The 19248-nt window shown below is 49.5% G+C and overlaps 1 protein-coding gene across 5 annotated transcripts in view; it reads left to right on the top strand.

Moving 5' to 3' along the window:
• Window positions 1–19248, top strand: part of PBX3 (PBX homeobox 3) — a 111927-nt gene that overhangs the window by 39920 nt on the left and 52759 nt on the right. The window lies entirely within an intron of this gene.

The following is a 19248-nucleotide window of genomic DNA, read 5'->3' on the forward strand; positions in this document are numbered from 1 at the left end:
AAATCCTCTACCTGTCCATAATCTTCCATGGAAACGTAGTATTTGAATATTTGCTGTACCATTTCAACATTTACTTCAGCAATTAAGGGGTATCTAATTAAACATTCGGCATGTGCAATGTGCAAGTTTTTGTGTAGTGATATAAAAATTGTTAAACATTAGTATAAGGTTAATTTTGACTGATTCAACAGCTTGCTTGCTTTTAGGCTTCCCATTGACAGCCAAACTGCAGGGTTTAATGCAAAGCTTCACATTGCCGCTTATCTGCCCTTAATTAAAATTAAAACGTGAGCAACAACACAGAGATATTTTGTAGACATCTTGGAAGAGGAGAAGCAGAAGCTCGAGTGATGGTTGTTTAATAAGATTATAATTGGAGAGTTAAAGCCTTGTGATCTATTTGAAGACTGGTTTGGTGCTGGTGCGGCTCCGTGGCAGGCGAGCCCCAGGTGCCTGGCCAAGCATCCCTTGCCGACATCTGGAACCAGTTGCAATACATCACTGTCAAAACTGCTTTCTATACGTATCTGCATTTACACATTAGTTACCCACGCAGCACTCATCAAAAAAGCTGAACAATCTTGACATGGTGTCCCTGGTGGAACGGCAAAGGTGAACCGAAGTTGGGAGGCAGTGTCTCGCGTCACTGTCTGCTGAGCTTTTACAACAGGAAGCCTGATTAAAACTGAAAGGAAAAATTTATCGTCAGCTTCTGCTTTGTATCATTTTACCTACAAAAAGAGTATTTTTTTCCATGTGAAACATGGTATAATGGGGGCCGTAGATGCTTTTAGTTTCCATCGCTTGCCTTTAGTACAGAAAGGCACTTTGCTGGACTGGTCACCGTGGCAGGACTGCTGAATAGGTTTTAGGTGCCTTATTATCCACATAATTTCCTCTCTCTTGCTCAGTTCTTGCTTTGAATTATAGAACCCATCTACAGTTCATTCAGGTTTGTTGCACAGGGGTAGATGTAACTTGGATCGAGTAAGTCTATGTAACGTGTTAATATTGCTGAATGAGCCTGTGTCTGTTACTGCAATGAAATGAACAGTACTCGCGTCTGTCAGTGATGAGAACTGAGGAGCAGAAAAGAGAGTAACCAAGAATTTCCACACAAGTTTAGGGATTAGGAGTTAATTAGGAATTAAAAGTAAAAATGTAGAGGAACCAGATGAGCAAGGGACAGAGCTGATCAGATGTGCCCTCCAGGATACAAGCTCACTGCTCGGGAAGAAAGGCAAGATTTCATTCTTGGTGCAAGGTCTAAAAGGGAGGTAATGCAAAATAGTGTATGTATTTTTTCACTTAAAAATGGCTCTGTCACTGTGTGCACTTGCACTGAAAGCCGGAGCTGTGCAGGGCCAGGCCCACAACCGGGGCAGCGGGGCCGTGGCCCCCAGCCCTGAGCACGCAGAGCTTGCAGCTCTCAGAAACTCCCACCCCTGAGGGGTTACGGCTGGAAATGTCATTGCCGTCCTCTGGGTACCCACCAGCCCCACCACAAACCTTCCCTGCAGGAGCTGAGGCTCGCTCCTGCCAAAGGGGCAGCAGTGGACCGGGGGGTGAGCTCTTCCTCTGGGCAGCACCTGGCTCTCCTCCTCCTCCATTCATCACAGCAGCCAAAGATGAAGGAGAAAACAATTCCAGTGCCCAGCACAGATGGTGGGAGGGCTCCTAATGATGCCGTAAATGTCCCTTCTGAGGAGGTTAGCCCTAACCCGCAGCAAATTTGTCCTGTCAGCCCAGGAGTGGCTATCAGCCTTCTCCATCTGTCTGTGGAACTGGGCAGCATCTTGAAGGCACCCTCCTGCCTCGTGTGCTGGTTCCACAGCCGCTCCGGGGTGCTCGGCTCAGCTCCTGGGGCAGCAGTGTCCTGGTGTGCATCCCTGCGCTGGCCGTTCCAGTAGCATAGAAATATTGCCACAGGTGGGAAAGTTGTGGAAATACAGAGAAAATTTTCCCAAGCTGGGGATTTTCTTTGAAAGTTTTGGGAACTCTTGTGCTTTTCATTGAAGGCCTGCTTGGTTGGCAACACCTCCGAGTCAGTTGTATCAGCACTGTTCCTGGGGCCGTGTGGCTGGGCTGTTTGTTTCACACTCGGCCTCTCTGGCTGCCATTTCGTGCAGTGTCAGCTGTATTGACATTGCAACCGAAACAATCAAACCTGCTAAACTATTTCTGAGTTCTTTTCAGTGGTGTTTCATGTGCAGTTCTCCTTTGCTTCTTAATTCCACTCCAGCATTCCTGGAATTCAGAAAATTCTCCTCTGAAACGTGACTGCCTCAGCCTGCCTCCCCCTCGGCAGGCTGCTGCGGCCCCCTGGCACGCCTCTAGCAGAGAGCTCAGGGACACCTCCCTCGCCCAAGTAGGTGAGAAGTAAATGGGGCATGGAGTTATTTAGTTTAGATCTTTTCTCTGGGAAGAGAGGAAAAGGATTCTGGAATATGAGGAGCACAACTCATTTTTCATAGTTCTCTCTGCTGTGGCATTGATGCCATACTATGCTTCATGACTTGCTGTTTTCATTAGACATGTCCAGTAACTCTGGAAATGGCGATAAAGTGCCTCTCTAACTCGTGTTTACTTCAGTAACTAGACAAACAAGAAATATTGCAAAGTTTTGGGGATGGAGGTACTTTGTCTTTAGTGATTTCAGGTGTTTGGGTATTTGTAGCATTTCTGAGTTGGTTTTTTTTTGGCAGCATTCTGGTAACCTCTGCATGGAAGAACTCGACAGATTCTGTACAGGATTTAAGTCCTGTTTAAGCTGGTAATGAGAAAAGCCAAAATGTTCCATGGAAATGAGTGTGTTGGCACTGCATTGCTCCTGGTGCGAGGGAGCACAGCCCAGCGTGCTCTTGGCAGGCAGGTGACACTCAGAGGCTGCCATGTGCTCAGCACTGTGCAAAGCACTCTGTGAAGATGACCCTTGCTGCTGTGTGCTTATGAGCGAACCAGGGCAGCATCAGGTCTGGTGATTATGGCCTTAGTTGGTGCTGATTTTTTGTCAGGATATCGGCAAAAATGGTATTATCTTTGCTTTACAGACTAGTGGAATATGATAAAATCCAAGTTCATTTTAAAGAAAACAAAAATACCTTATATACATTGACTTCTTATTCAGCTTCTTGACTCTGCTTTTCACTTTAATAACACAAGCTTCACTGAAAAACAAACAAAATTGGTGCCCAATGAGCCTAAACTGAAATCTCAAACAATAGCAACAACAAACCAATTAGAGTTCCTCTTGGTTTTATGTTGAGTGTAAGCACTGACTTTGTGGAATCAGTACAAAACGTGAGTGATGCATGAAATGGAAATTTCCTGCCTAGTGTGTAGAATAAATGCAGACAGAGCTGTGATGCACACTGCAATGTGCAGCCTACATGCAGCCACAGGAAGAAGCCAAGCTCAGACATCTGCCAGCAGAAACCATGTCTTTATGTAGAAGTTACCTTTCATTTCTTATTTACTCTGGTACCTTTGGAGCAGATAAGTGATTAGACTGATTTACTTTATCCTTTTAGATCTATGTAGATCCTCCCCAGAAAACAGTCAGAGGGACATGGCTTTGGGGCTGAGGGACAGCCTTTTTAGAAGCCTCCTGTGCTACCTCCAGTGCTGAGATGTCCCTCGGAAGTCGGGGAGGGCATCGGCCGATGTGCGGCCCTGCAGAGACACGTGCAGTAGTCCTGGTGACATTAGTCAGTTTTAGCACGACATGCGCTACCACAGAGTGTCACCTCCCAGCATCACAGACACACAGATGTCCTCAGACACAGGCCATCTCCGGCTTTCCAGAGAGGAGAAATGAAAAAGCTCTCAGGAATTTGCTTTTGTTTGGGACTCCTGAATGAAATGTATTTATTGGTTAAAGATCCATGCTAACTCATTATTACCTGAAATAAGGTTAAAACAAATTCAACCAAATCATCTGGGTCTCCTGAATCAGGTGGAGAGCTGACTTGGTCTAGCACTAGTCTCTGATGGTGATTAGGAGCAGATGTGTAAGGAGACGGCTAGCAGGTCATGCGTGAAGCAAAGACCTTTCTGACACGCTGTCCCATCAGCCAGCAGCTTGTGAGATGGGTTTTGTGGGCAGGGAGCCACATCTGCACAGCCGTGGGTTTTGACGGCCTCTGACGGGCCCTTCCCTGGGCGCTGTGGTGCTGGTGCCTGCACCCTGTGGCCGGGCGTGTGCCCCCACACCCCGCAGGCCCAGCTGCGGCTCCTTGTTGGGTGCAGCAGACGGAGCTTCAGCTGTGCTCCCTGAGTGACCCGCTTTCAGCTCTTGTAGCTGCTGTAGATGAGGTGATATTTAGGGGTGATAGTCAAGGGGCAGCAGTCAGCATTGGCTAAGAAAGCCACCTATCGGCCTTGGACCCGGTGGGGCAGCCCATGTGGCGCCGAGGCAGCAGGGCAGGCCCTCCTGAGCGGCGGTGTGGGCACCCGGCTGCTGCCACTGCTCCCGGCCCTGGCCTGGCCGTGCCGTGCCGTGCTGCCCTCCGCGAGGACACGGCAGGGTCAGGCCAGGCTCTCATCTTGTCGGTGATCCGAGCCTGCTTCCATCACAAAGGAGCAGACCCAGGAGGGTGCAGCAGGGGTCCTGGGTGCCGCAGCCCCCATGAGGGGCTGGTGAGGAGCCGCTGTGCCTGCACCCGCCGGGTCCGGCCTGGGTCTGACACCACCCTCAGCCCCAGTGCCGAGTTTTATTATGAATTAAGAGTAAAACTCCTTCTCTGCCACAGAAAAAAACTACCTCCATTTTTCAGAGTGCCTCTGTTTATATAGTTTATGGGAGAAGAGGGCTCTTAATATTTCAGTGTCATGACCATAAAATGAAAAGGTTACTGCTTGCTACAAAGGCTTGCTTGGATCCAGCACCAATTAATTTTCAATCTAAAATATATGTCTCCTGGCCATCTCACAACAGCCGTGAGCAGGAGGTTCCTCCTTAACACATTTGAGCCACAAACCCAGTTAAAGGATTAGGCAGCTTTTTCCATGCTGTTTTGTTCACCCCCATTGGGGATTCCCATTATCCTTGATAGACTGTTAGCGGTGACAGTGGGATATGATAGTTTTAGTGTTTTCCTCTTCCCCTGTTTGGTGTCCGTGCAGAGGGCTACTTGGACCTCAGCTTTAATTTTCTTTATAGGTGCGAGCGGAGCATATGCTAAAGGTAGGCGTTACTGTGCAGAGTTGCTCCTGAAAAATTATCTGCAGAACGACTTTAATTTATCTGTGCAGCACTTCTGCTGGATAGAGCACGCTGCAGCTTCCAGCCTGCATTGCCTTGCTCCTAGGTGTAGCCCAGCCATTCTTTAAATACAAGGGGCAGAATAAGGCTTGAAGTTGTACCAGACCATTGCAAACACACGCTGACTTTCTGGAGGGTGGATGAGCTTCTCTTTATCTTTATTTATTAATAAAAGACGGAATGCCTTGGGAAACAAAAGGTTTTAATGGCTGGTGCTTGGTATCCTTGACAACACTCCCCAAAGAATATTACATTAGGGCACCAGAGAACTTTTAAAAATAAGTAATGGAATTCCGTCTCTGTTATGCTTTTAGTAGTCATTTCGGCCATGGTGCAGCGAGGTCATAAGCTGAGCTCAGTGAAGGGAGCCAGAACACGAAATGATGCTGAGAGAACGTCTGGGAGATGAGAGGTACAGAATTACAAGCGAAAGTGCAGGCCTGCTGAGGCAATTACAGCTTAATGGGGTCATTTGGAAGGCAATTGCCAGGGGTTAATGTAGTATGGAGAGATGAGGTGAGATTGAAGTGAAATTTGGGGCTGGAAATGTGTTAAGATGAAAGATCAGAGTGCAGCGGATTCTGCAGTGCAGAAGGTTTATATCATGCAAAAAAATTGAAAAAAATATAAAAGTAGTAGCCAGATGTTTCAAAATAAATAAATAAAACCTTAAGTAAACGTTTTTAAAAAGTGTAATAGCTGCATAAAAATATCCTGTGCTCAGAAAGGATTGTAAAGTGTAAGACAGTATTTAATGCAGCATAAAAGGACTTCATTTGAAGCGAAAGTTCTGTTGCATTTGTCTGCCCATATGCAGAGGCAATGTTGTTCGGCTGTTTCCATTATTGACACAGTATACTGCCTTATGAAAATAGTACTGCTCTCTCAGCTGTTGTGCCTTATTTAAAGAAATCCATTGTTTTGAAACAAAAAGTGAGAAACAGTCCCCTATACACATATTTTGATATATTTGTAATGGATTCATCACATTATCTTTTCAGGCATTAAAATAATACTCATAAGATGTCAAAATATTACAAGAATTACAAGCTAGCATTCTTTGAGAGTGGGTATTTTGGTTCTGAGAAGTATGCTTAAATATTACAGGTGTTTAAATTAAAAATGTCAAACCATGAAGGCATAATGGAAGTAATCATTTTTACACAGTTTTAAGCCGCGCAGTGTTGGAGAAAGCTTTGCATTCCAGACTATTGTGAATGAGCAGAGTTCATAAGCATTCAAAGGACAAAAGAGATCATTATGCTTTGTTACCTCAGCCAGTTCATTACCTTAATTGCTGAGCGTAATCCAGTCTTGGAAGAAAACTCTAGGGCTTTAAGGAGATCAGCACTGGCACCCCATGACACAGAAAATGGAAACCCTTTCCTGCACCACGGCCACTCCAGGCACGCTAAACCTTGATCAAAGGCTGAACTTCTCCGAGGGTCGGCCATGTGAAAATCCCCCGGAGCTGTACCATGCGCTGAACCGTAATGAAGTGCAGGAGGTTCAGCACCGTTCCTGCGCGAGTGTGACCGTCCTGGATCACTGGCTGGCAAGAGCACATTATCATCCTCTCAGATAGGTGAAGTTTTAACATAGTTCTGTTTAGTAGGGATAATATGTCTCTTTCTGTAACAGCTCTCTGCATATTACGTGAACTGAACAAACTCTTAATGTGCAATAATACCGTAGAGCTGAGAGACAGAGCATGGAGCTTTCCATCAGGCAGGAGGCCACTTTTCCAGGAACGGCTTGTTAAATTCTCCTTAGCTGCATGCAAGGAGAGGCATTTGCAGGCAGGCATTTGACTACAGAGCCACATCTCAGCTGTGAAATGATGCTGAGGAGTTTGTTTGGGAAGATCAGATTTATTGTAAATACATCAGAGCAAGTGTTGTTTTTTTTTTCTTTTTTCCACCGGTGTTTCTTTGACATATGTGTGCTTTGTATCTAGTTATCTGATCCGACGATACAGTCTTTCTCCCCCTGTACAGTTGCATATATTAAGGCTTTTAAGAAATATAGTAAAACAAAAAATATGACCTTTAAAAGCATGGTTGAGTTGCATTCATTTTATAACCATCAAAGCAACTCTTTACTGTTGTAAGGTAGAAAAATCAATGATGCAATCTTTTTCCTTTTGCCTCGTGCAATCCGTAATTGAAATGGAAAATCAAATGAACGGCTAACAGATAATTGTTTTATCAATATTCCCTGCCTGCCCTACAAGGGTCAGCCTAGAATGATCATGAGCCACGGATATGATGAGGACAAAATGTGAAATTGAACAGCAAGGAGGCAATAAATCAACCTTGACAAGAAAGAGTGACCAGCATGTAGCTCTTGTAGGCAGCTTTTGGGACACTTTTTGTCTCAGGTGTCTGCACTGATTTAAAAAAGTGAGAATATAATATTTGAAGCTCTACCAGTGGGTAAACAACTGCAGACTATTTCTAGGTTAAGGCGTCATTAAAGTAAACATGCTGCAGCTGAAAATAGGAGGATATCGGGGCATAGCGGAAAAAATCCCAAAGCAAAATAAACAGGGAAATAATGGAATATTCTGAGATTATTGTGAGTGAGAAATTCCTGTGTCCTCCCACGTGGTGCTAGAAGACTAAAAAGGGTAGCAAATACATTAACATACATTTTTCAGGCTGCTTCTTTGCTGCCTCATTGGGTATGAAAACTGCCTTGGATTGAGTTTCTGGTATTTTGCATCCTCCTCCGTCCAGGTGTAGGAGCAGCCGTAGTCTCCCACCATCTGAAGGCTGCTCAAGCTCCATCCCAGTGCCGGGCAGGGGCACTCTTGCTGTCCTACACCCCAGGGCTTGGGGGACACACCACCAGCCCCTCTGCTGCTCTACTGCTGGGTGCAGAGAGCCGGGGGCGTGGGGACCAGGCTGGTGCTGCCTGGGGACTGGTGCCCGTGGTGGGCAGCCCCCCGGCCCTCCCAGCCCCACGCCGATCCCAGACCCCCAGAGCTCGCCAGCTGCCCTTACTGGCACCATAAAGCGGGGTGTTTGGCACGCATGTGGTGAGCGTGCCAGAGCAGATGTGGAGCAGTTGGCAGTTCTACACACCCCTGTTCTGCTCATAATTCGATCCCTTCATTTCTTCCACTTGAGGCTGGACAGGTTCTTGCTTTAATTTTGAGAAATGCTTATTAAAAAAAGCCAAGTCTGGCTGCATTTTTCTTGGTGGTGCTGAAAGGCAGCTCTGAGCAAAACAACGAGGAGCTGGGAGAAGGAGCCTTTGTTCAGGGAGGGGCTGGCTGGGTGAAGGGCTGCTGTCTGTGGGCCTGGTCTCCTTCAGCTGAAGGAGAGCAATGTCAGGGTGCTCTGGGGCAGCACTGCTGTGGGGTCCTGTGGCCATGGTGCTGCAGCCCCCCTGTGCAGGGCTTCACCTGCCTGCCCCATCCTACCCTGTGCCATCCCGGCCCCCCGTGCCCCATCAGCTGGGGTTTACTGACACAGTATTTTAAACTCACTGCCCTCCTTCCCCCAGGGTCTAGGCTGAGAGTTATAACCTCTTTTTACTACAGGTTTTGTTCCAACTCATTTCTCATCAGGCTTTCCCCTGCTGCTCGGCCAGGTCGGGCCTTGCTGCCCGGGAGGCGCCTGGCAGCGGGGGCAGAGGCTGGGCTGGGGCACAGGGTGTGCTCGGGGGGCTTGGGCAGGACAGGAATGGCCCCTCGGCCTTCCCTGTGGCCCTTGGGGGCAGGAGTTCCCTTCTGCTCGTGTCCCTGATGTAGTGAAGTGCCAGCTGCGCCATCACAGTCCTCCTCGTCCTTGCAACCACCACAGCTTAGGCTGTCTCCCATTCATCAGGGGATAAAAAGTAGAGGGGCATGCAGTGGAAGGACCATGCCTGCTCCCCAGCAGCCAGGGAGGAAACCTCCATGCTGCAGGCAGGACACTGGACAATTCTGCAGGCCTGCTCAGCAAAAGCTCTATTGTCCTTTCCTTGAACACACCTCTTCGCCTTTTCCCTCCTGAGGGTAGGAGATTAAGCTGGATGTGTGAGGAGATGTGCAGACACACACAAAAGATCAAGCTAGATCGTTACAGGCAGTAACTGATTCCATAACCGTGTTTACCAGGCACACGGTACCTACAGGACTTCTAATAAACATCGCATAAATCCAGCTGTGCCGAGAGACACGGGTACAATCCACCGCATCTTTAACATGCATCCTAGAAATGCCCTAAATACATATTTACACAACAGTGCCTAGGACTCCAAATAAGCTGTTCAAGCTGCCAGGCTGTTAATCCCCATTTTAATGCCTCTGGTCTATCAGATGAGTGTGCTGGTTGCAAGTCACTTGGCTGTGCAGGAGGGGCCCACCAGTACACCCTGCCCGGCTGCAGAGGCAGCGTGCAGCACAACCCGGGCTCCTGAAGATCTCCAAACACATTTGCTCCAGAGGCCAGACCTCCTTCAGCAAGGCCTAGGTGAATGGCATGTGTTTGGGGTCTGCGTTGGGTGCTTTTGTTTCACCGGTTACTTGGAGGGCCATGGGGTGCTCCAGGCCTGTCAAGGACCGGGCTCCTTGCTTGCTTTCCTATGGCCGTGGCTCCCGTTCCCACTGGCAGTGCCTGCAGCAGCTCAGAGCAGAGGGATTGCCTTCTGTGATGGGACAGTAATGCCCCCGAAAATGTGCAGGAACAGGTACAATTCCTGTGTGAGGGAGCAGGCGGCTCTGCTGTCACCCTGTCCTTGAGGATCCGGCGCCGACCTCTGGCAAGCCCTTCTCTGTAGGGCATGGCTCGTTCTCTGGCTCTGTAAGTGTTGTTTTCTGATGGACACTGCTAGGAAGCACAATTATGTCTATTTTTGGGCCCAGCCTGGCTGCCTCTCATCACGCGGGGAAGCAGCAGTGGGGGACACCGGGGAGTGCCCCGTGTTGCTGGCGGGGCCGGGTGTGGGCTGGCGCTCGCGCTCAGCTCTGACACGGGCTTGGCACAGCAGGCAGGGACTGGCCAGGGACCTGCCTAATTTGTTTTTGGGTTTTGGAAGGATCAGGACCGCTGCACATTTATTTTTACTGACATTGATATAATAATTCAGTTTCCTTCATGAATTAGATTTGGGGAATTTGAAACTTAACTCTGGTAGTGCTTCTCTCCCAATTTATTACGTATGCTTAAATAAACATGTTGAATTAACTTTATAAGGCTTGTAAAAACTACAGATAAAACTGCTCTAGGAAATCAACATTCTAAATCATGCTAAGTCTCTTCCCATTTTGCTCATCCTCTAGCAGGGCATTGACAAAAATATGAAATTGATTTGGTTGAAGGGTGTTAAAGAGCCGACAGCCAAATGTCACAAACAATGAATGGCTGCAGTGTTGAGAAAATCAATAGGGAGGTTAAAGCTGGTCTTGTGAAAGACTTGGCAGACTGCTCTGTTCCAGGAAGATATCTGTCTTCTGGCCTTGGTTGCATGATCAAAAGGAAAACTTGATAGGTTTAATGAAGGGAGATACTGTAAAACTGACAACAGAAATATAGACACTGTGGTAAACTGCAGTGCACATCAGTGAGTGGAGCTATTAGATACATTTTTCAGTCTGAAAAAATATTTATAGGTAAAGATGTCAAAAAAATATTAGTGCATTCCTCCACTTTTTCACATTCATTCTTCAATCAGCACATGCATTTGCATGGACTAAACAAAGGTTTGCACTCTATGCTTAATTGTACAACGGGATGGCAAATGTATAGGGCAAAATAATTAGCATGATAATTAGTGAACTGTAATGTTTTCAAATAATTGCGTGATGAGATTGCACAGCCAAAGTGAGATTGGAATCTCTTTATTTGGAGATGATATTTCAGCAAATCATAACAAATAACGAAAAAGTGAACCACTGTTTCATCAATTAAAAGCAAGACAGTGTGACGGCAAACTGTTCTGTAGTCCACACCAATGCGTTTCACACGGGCATTGTGTCTCATGCTGTTATTGATAAATATACAGTTGGGCTTGAAATCAGTTTTGTGAATATTACATCCACAAATATAAATGAGGATGCCAGCCATTAAAAAAGGTTAATAATGTTAGATTAATTTTGTTTTTGAAATCAGCTTGTAAACAAAATTTGCACTGATTTGCACCTGACCTATTAGCAGTGCTCCTATATAACATATTGCACCATTAGGGAAAAAAATTGTTTAAGGTCTGAATTATTACTTCCCACATATTTGTTTTCCAAACACAGCACTGCACCTCAGACTAAACCGTATAATAATATTTGAAGTAATGTGGCACCTTTGCAGCATTTATTTTTCCAAAGCACTGTGTTAAGCATATATGTTCATTTCACAAGCCTGTTTGCGTTAGTTGTCATCTGTCAGTTCTGGGTATCTTTTCTTCCCCCTTTTTTTTTTTTTCCCTAGAAAAATGAACTCATTAGTCTAAAACTCCCAAATGCCACATTCAGCTCAAACAGCGAAGATGATAACCTGTAAAAAAAGAGAGGAGAAAAGAGAGAAGTAGTCTGGCAGGTTTTCTGCAAGTGGACGCTGTAATAAAAATGCCCCCTACTTTGTTGGGATGGTGTTTGTAGGGCTGCTGCCATATGTTACTTTCCTTTTTAGCTGGGATTATGCCATCATTATTGCTGATAAAAGCTGTTTACTGCCTTGGCAAAGGAGTGATGCTTGGCGCAGTTTGGAAGCCGCCATTCAGTTTACAGAAAAGTGCATTTAGTGCCAGATGCTAGGATCCAGGGGCTTTGTTATCTTTTCCCATTATTGGGATCATCCATTGTCTGTTTTTTCCTCCTTTTAACTTAGCCACGGCTTTGTTGTTTCTGTTTTAGATTCACGTCGGTGCAGGCAGGTGCCACCGCAGGTTTCAGCTGGCTCTGCGGGGCCAGGCGGCACCTCTCAAAGCGGGTGGCTCGCGGCACGTTGCGTGTGCTGCCCGCACGGCTGCGGGATGAGCTGGGTCCGGGCCCCAGCAGCCCCAGGGCACCCGAGGGCTGCCCGGCCCCGGGGCTGAGCTGCTCAGCACTGTAGGAGCAGGGTGAGGAGCATCCCGCAGGGCACCTCAGCCCCCTGGAGCCCTTTCTAGAAAGCTCAGGACTGGGGCCCTGGCACAGTCACTGCAGGGCAGTGAAGGAAGAAGTGCGGAAAATGTGCAAACGAAAGAGAAAATCGTATCTGAGTCTGGAGGTGGCCATAATTCATATGTAAATGCTCTTAGCATAGACTAACAGAGCTGTTGGATGGGCGGCAGCTCCGTTTGTGCCAGGCTTTCCATTACAAAACGTTATCTTCTCCACAGAGGAGAGAGCGTATCTGGTCCGAACGTCGCTAACAGCTGGGGGAAGCGAGCAGCAGGCTGGTGCTGCTGGGTGGCCGTGCTGCCCGGCAGGGTCTGCTCTGTGGCGGGTGCCACAGCCCGGTGCTGCGTGGCCCCCACCTGCCGTGACACCCCAGCCCTGCCCGAGCTGCTCATGACCGCGGCTGGCCGGGCCGTCCGCAGCTCCGGTGGCACCGCAGGATGGTGCCCGTGTGCCTCCTGCCCGCTGGAGCCAGGGCCTGTGCCATTAACGCACCCCTCGCAGCGACCTGGGTAACATGCGGCACCATGTGCTGGTTCGGCTTGTGAGGAACACAAACTGTGCCTGTGCCTGTGTGTCCACAGCATGAGCCTGGGAAACACCAAGTGACCAAGGGGGTGCCTCGGTGCTCCGCTGGCCTGAGGCACACCTTCCCAGCCACAGCGTGCTGCCTTCCCCCTTTGATTTTAATGCACTATTTTCTAAGTTCTGCCAAAGTAGATCAGTCTGGATACATTCCTAAGTATTATCCTAGCTAAAGATGTGGCCTTGCTGTTTGTGAACTGATCTTTGGGTGCCCACAGACCTTCTGTTGCATTCAGGGGCTCCCCAGACACTACTGGAGCAGGTCCTGGGGCTGCAGCGATCCCCCACGCTGTGCTGGGTGCTTCGTGCTGGGTGTCCTGTGCTGGGTGCCCGTGCAGGGTGCCCGTGCTGCACCGCAGCCAGCACTTGCACCGGGTGAGCCAGAACGGGCCAGTTTGCAGCTCAGAGCGATGTGGAGCACCCCGTTAACCTTCTCTGCTCTGTTATTCTTTGGGGAAGAGGCTCTGACCTTATTTCTTCTGCTAAGAGAGATGCATCTGGAACCAAATGAGGGCAGTAAAGTATAATAGAAGGCTTTACAAATGAAAGTTTTGTTTCTGCTTGTGCAATACCTTGTTTCCCCCTCGTGTATCCTGGGAAATCAGGCTGATCAATAGTTCCCATTTCAGCACAACTGCAGCAAGCATTACAACTGTATAAAATTTACAACATTGTCTGCTGTAAATTTTAATTGGAAAAGCCTTCCAGCTTTACCCTCTATCTTTACACGTTTAACTGTATTTGATTTAAAAAAAAAATCAAACAAATTTACAACGTATAATATCATGTCATACGCTTTTTATTGACAGTGTAATATAAACAGCACAAAACCACGTTCCTAATGGAAAAATGGCCATGAAAATGCGGGAAGAAGCCAGGAGCTGAGGCGGGCGCCAGGGAGCGTGGGTGCCCATGGGGGCCAGCCAAGAGGCTGGGCTGTGCCCAACGGGGCGAGCGGCTGAGCGTGGCTGGTAGCCGGCGCGGTGAGAGGTCGGCACAGTGAGAGGCCGGCAGAGTGAGCAGGGGGCATGGTGAGCAGGGGGCACGGTGAGCAGGCAGCACGGTGAGCAGGCAGCAGGGTGAGCAGGGGGCACGGTGAGCAGGCAGCACGGTGAGCAGCCGCTGTGCCACACCGCGCTGGTGGGAGAGAACGTTGCTTTCAGCACAGCTTTATTTCTGTCACAGGTCAGGCTTAAAATGCTGTGTGATACAGTTATTGACTCTAATCTGGGCATAAACACAAGTCCTCAAGCACCAGCCCAATTAATAATTTGCATAATTAACACGCATATTAAATAGGGACTGGCCTTGCATCTGTATTTGCAGTGATAGGGGTAATGAGGGCTAGCGGAGCGGCGCCTCGGGCTGGCGTGAGCAGACGTGTGGCAGTAGTAATTTTTGCTTGGATTGACAACTGCTAGACAAGCAGTCCCAGCATAAAACTAAACCCCGTTTGGCAGAATTAATCGTTGACAAACTGCTCTTAAAGCTGTAACATTGTTTCTGTCAGTTGTTCGGTTTGATGTCACTGTTAGACATAATAAATCAATAGTGTCAGAATTTGGTAATGTTTATAGCTAGCAAGGTTTATTATTTCATATGACTGTCATGTACAAATAGTGGTTATCATGGCTGCCTCTAAATTATCAAAGGCAGAATATTGCCGGGAATATATTTCTTAAATTTCCTCTCCAATTAATTCTGTGGCGTGCTGGCGGCGATGGGGCCCACTTGTGTTTTGGGAGGAATCGTTTTGTCCTCCGCACGTTTTTAGAGAGAAGTTCCAGGCATCGCCCCGCCAGTATTTATTATCTCTGTCTCACAGGCTGGACGTCAGGTCTGTGCTTTATGAACCTTATTTCTCCTGCCTGACTGGCAGCTTTTAGGCTGTCGGTGAACTCCCCGGAGCGGTTCCCTGGTGTGGCGGTGGGGTGGGCAGGAGCGGGGTTAAAATCACATTCCTGGAGAGGGGCCCAGGCGCGGGCAGGGCTCCAGCGGCCACGCAGAGGGACCGGCAGGGCACACACCGCGGGGCGAGGGCTGGGAGATGGACCCATGGGTATGGGGGTGTGTGTGCATGGCATGGGGTCTGTGCACGTGGGGTCTGTGCACACGGGGTCTATGTGCGTGGCTCTGCAGCATGTGTAGGGGACATTGCAAGGGCACTGCATGGACTGTGGGGTGCTGGAGCAGCCCGTGTCCCCACCGGCCTCATCCCCTGGCCCCATTGCACCTAAAGCACCGGGTTTGACCCGCCGACCCCTCTGCTCTCTGCAGGTCCCTGTCAAATCCTCCCGCGCACCCGCAGGGAGGAGCTGGTGGGACGGGGCAGTCCCCAGGCTGGGCTAAAACTGTCCCCTTACCACAGCAGCCTGTATAAATTACTACAATAAATTACTGCAGCCTCGGGGTAAAAGAAGCATCAAGTTATGACTTTTACATGAGTATTTAGTCAGCCATTCAATAAAAAATAGGTCTTCCAGTTGCACAGTACCATTTATCAGCTATGTATTTATTATTTATCATAGCTACACATGATGCAAATGTGAATTACCTAAGCTGCTCCTCCAAGGAGCACTTGCCTTTATAGAAATGTAAACATATATAATACAGTTTGCAAAGTCAGACACCCAGCTTTGAAAGGAAAAAGGAATCAGGGATGCAGATTTTATTTTTGCTTTCGTTTCTATAAGACAAGTTATCTGTGCTACGGTTTCCTCCTAAAGGTCATTCCCTGGATTAACTTCTCCCTCACTCCCTGCTGCTCGGAGCGGCTCTGGCTGCGGATCTGTGTGGGCGTCTGCTGCCAGCGCAGGGCCTGGGCCGGGGCAGGGAGGTGGTGCGGGGTCGTGGCTCTCACATCTGTGCCCGAGGAGCTTTTGCAGGTGTTGGCGTGTGTTCGCCATGGGGGCTGAGCCCGGCCCTGCATGGGCCAGAGGCGCTGGGGTGCTGCAGGCTCAGCGATGTGCTGGGGTGACCCGGGGTCAGTCCTCGCACCGACCACTGCCATTTACAGGCAGGAAATACCCGGAATCATTAAAATTCGTCCCACGTTTATGCAAGCTCTGGTAGTCTATAAAGTGATTTCAGTTCTAAAAGAAGGATTTGACAATTTTTTCACTGCTCCCTGTTTCTAGAGTACTGCTACTCTGGACACTGTGGTCCTATGGGGAACTCCAGGCCTTGAAGCATTTCAGATCCGTGAATTGCCTTTCAGCTTCTGGAGCCTTTTCACACGTTTTTGGGATGCTCAGGGTGCTGAGCAAGCCCTGTTCTGCTTGTGCTGGGAGTCCTGCCCCAGAGGACAGCTGTCCCCGTCCCCTTGGAGGCTGCAGCGTGGCAGCACACAGCCCACTAACCTGCCTTGCCCTGGCATTACCAGGGGCTGCTCATCTTACTGGGCATGAAAAAGCAAATCCTCTGCTATTTTATCTCTTAATTAAAGTTTGGGCCCACTTCACAACTGCTGTGGGGGCTGTCACACGTTAACAAACATTGTCAAATTACCCAGACAAGCTCACCGGTCAGTTGTGTGCACCTGTCTGATTGCTGTCCCTGCTCAGGTCTTCCTGAGCCACCACTTCCTTTCGCCTTCACAGGTTGGGCAGGTTAAGCCGGTGTTCCTGGGGGTTAGCTCCAACCAAAACCTCAGCCAATGGGGCTTCCCCCTGCAGAGCCCACGAGCTTTGGGATAAACCCGAAAGCTCACTTCCCTGACACTTCGGGCCCTTCCCAGCACACTGCTCCTGCTGCGTGCTGGTACCAAGGGAGTGCACACTGCATTACTGCGGGGTACGTCTGCGAGTGCAATCCATACAAACACAGCAAAGCGGTGCCACTTGCTGCCAAATACAATTTTAATGTTGCTCCTGTGCCCTGTGGTGTAGCCGGGTTAGCTGTGGTTAGCCCAGGTATGCCTTCAACCAAAGCGGAAGAATTACAGAAATACAGAAATACTCCAGAAGTAACCAAGCCTGTCTGTGCTGTGCTGGCCCCACAGAGCAGGCGTGCAAACTGTCCCACATCCCCTGTGGCCTCGCATCGGCGAGAGGAAACGTGGCTCTGCTGGCCATGCATCTCTGGAGTCCCCCTCCTGCATGCCGAGGATGCTCCTAGCAGGGGACTGCCCGTGCCAGACAGGGCTTTTTGCTTGTTGTTTACACGTGATACTAAATCTTTTGGAAAAAGTGTAAATGACAGCAGTAAATTGCTGAAGAGTCGAAGCTATTATAAAGAGGAAGCATTCAAAGTATGCCACATACATGTACAGTGCTGGCCAGGTTTAGGCTCTGCGTAATCTCACAGACCGACCCCACCAGGAGCACAGCCGGCACTGCCAGCCTGGAGCTGTGTTTGTGCCCTGCAGGGACCACGCCGGGTTCGCTGGCCTGGCAGCTCCCGCAGCACCCCGGGCAGCTCCCGAGGCACCCCGGGCTCTGGGCAGCGCTGGCTGCAGCCCTGGGTGTCAGGGTCAGGGTGCTGGGTGTGGGCTCTGCGCCCTGCTTGCTGGGGGTCCCCATGAGCGCTGTGCCCCCAGCCACGGGCAGCACCCTCCCGTGCAGCGCGTCCCTCGGGGAGAAGCCTCATGGGCGGCGTTGCAGCAGCTCTGCTGCCCGCGGGTCGTGGCCACGAGAGGCCCCGGGGCTGGCGCAGGCGCCGCGGTGACCTTGGGGGCTCAGCAGCTGCGGGGCCCCCTGGGAGCAGCCGGGCTCCCGTCGCTGCCGCTGGTGGCTGACAGCAGCGCGTTAGCAGCGATTTGCTGCGGGTGAGCCGTGAAGGGCCGCGCTCTGCGAAGGGCCTTTTCCTGCGGGTGCCTGCGGCTTTCCCCAGCAGAGCCTCGGAGGCTCCCGCGTGCGCCAGGAGCACACCCGGACCTGTGCGAACGGCGAGGAGACGCCGCCGGCCGGCTGGGTTTTCCGGGGGAGGTCATTAGTTAACGCATCCCAGGGATGCACGGGAGAATAACAGCACATCAGTTAGGATGCTAATTCACTCAACTGGCAGCGAGCGCTGCGAAATGACAGCTTGGAGGGGCGCGGGGGAGGGTCTGAAAATGGCAGCAGATTGGTATTTTGAACGGGGAGGGAAGTTTTATAATGATGAATAAGAAAGATGACATTTGGTGCTCACATTTAACTTGCATTGGCTGTCCGCAGGAGGGTCAGTGTGCGTAACCTCCCGTGATGAGGCCTGGGGCTGCCCAGCAGCTGACTGGGTGTGTACCCTTCAGATGGGAACAAAAAGAAAGGCCCAGATAATTAGGCCAAGTTGAACTGCAGGAGGTAGCCAGCTTCTCTGCTGCCTTTTGTATATTCATGACCCAGCTTGATTGATGGAAGGACAGTGTTTGGTGACACTGTCATTTGCAAGTTGAAAGGTAGACTACAGGCTGGAGCTATGCTCAGATGTGCCTTAAAGGGTCCTACAATAAGCTCATTTGGATGCTGATGATGTTCGCATCTGCATTTCTTTGTTTCTAACTGTTTCAGGAGGACATCTGTTAATTTGTATAGATTAGCTTGGATGCTTTCATTTAAAAACATCAAATTATGTAGCAGGACTGTTTATTATAAAAGTTTCCAAGAAAGTTTAAACTGATTTGGAAGCCATACAAAGCATAATATTTGAAAGCAGGATTTTAAAATATACAAATAGGAATACTCGTACTCGTGTTCCACCTCCCATGACCAGGAATTAAGTCTTGTATTTCTGCTGCAACGTTATCAAGAAGTGTTAGCAAAAGCATCTGTTGAATTATAAATTTGAGGATAAATGAGGCTTGCCAAATTTCATATCTGCTCGGGAGAGGAGAGCCTCTTCTGCTGGACAGTTAAAGCCTTTACCTTGGAAATGGGGGGGGGAGGGGGTGAAATGTAATTAATTCAAGAAGGAAAATGCTTTTACTGTGTAACATTTAGTCGTATTTCAAGAATAATAGTGCTCCTGTCAGAGAAGTTACATTTTTCACAGGTGCTGCTTTCAGAGAGATAGCAGGCCGGGAGCTGAGAGGGCGGCTTCACGCCCTGGGTCAGACTTTGCTCCACGCAGCCGCCGTCCTCCGGCTCCACGTGCGGGTTCCTGTGCCGGGATGGGATGGGACATCACTGCGGGGCGGGTCGCCTCCTGCAGCCCCGACAGAGGGTGAGAAATCCTCGTATTTACAGCCAAGGGCTGTGACGGGGCCGGTGCCCGAGCCAGCACTGCCCCAGGGCACCACGAGCCCTGCCGCGTGGCGCTGGGGGCAGCAGAGACGGCTCCTCTCGGCCAGCTCCATCCCAGCCACCGCAGGGACCCCTCCTCGCACGCCCCTGCCCCCGGC

The sequence above is a fragment of the Anas platyrhynchos genome, chromosome 18 (genome assembly GCF_047663525.1).
Source record: "Anas platyrhynchos isolate ZD024472 breed Pekin duck chromosome 18, IASCAAS_PekinDuck_T2T, whole genome shotgun sequence".
In the NCBI taxonomy this organism is placed as follows: Eukaryota; Metazoa; Chordata; class Aves; order Anseriformes; family Anatidae; genus Anas; species Anas platyrhynchos.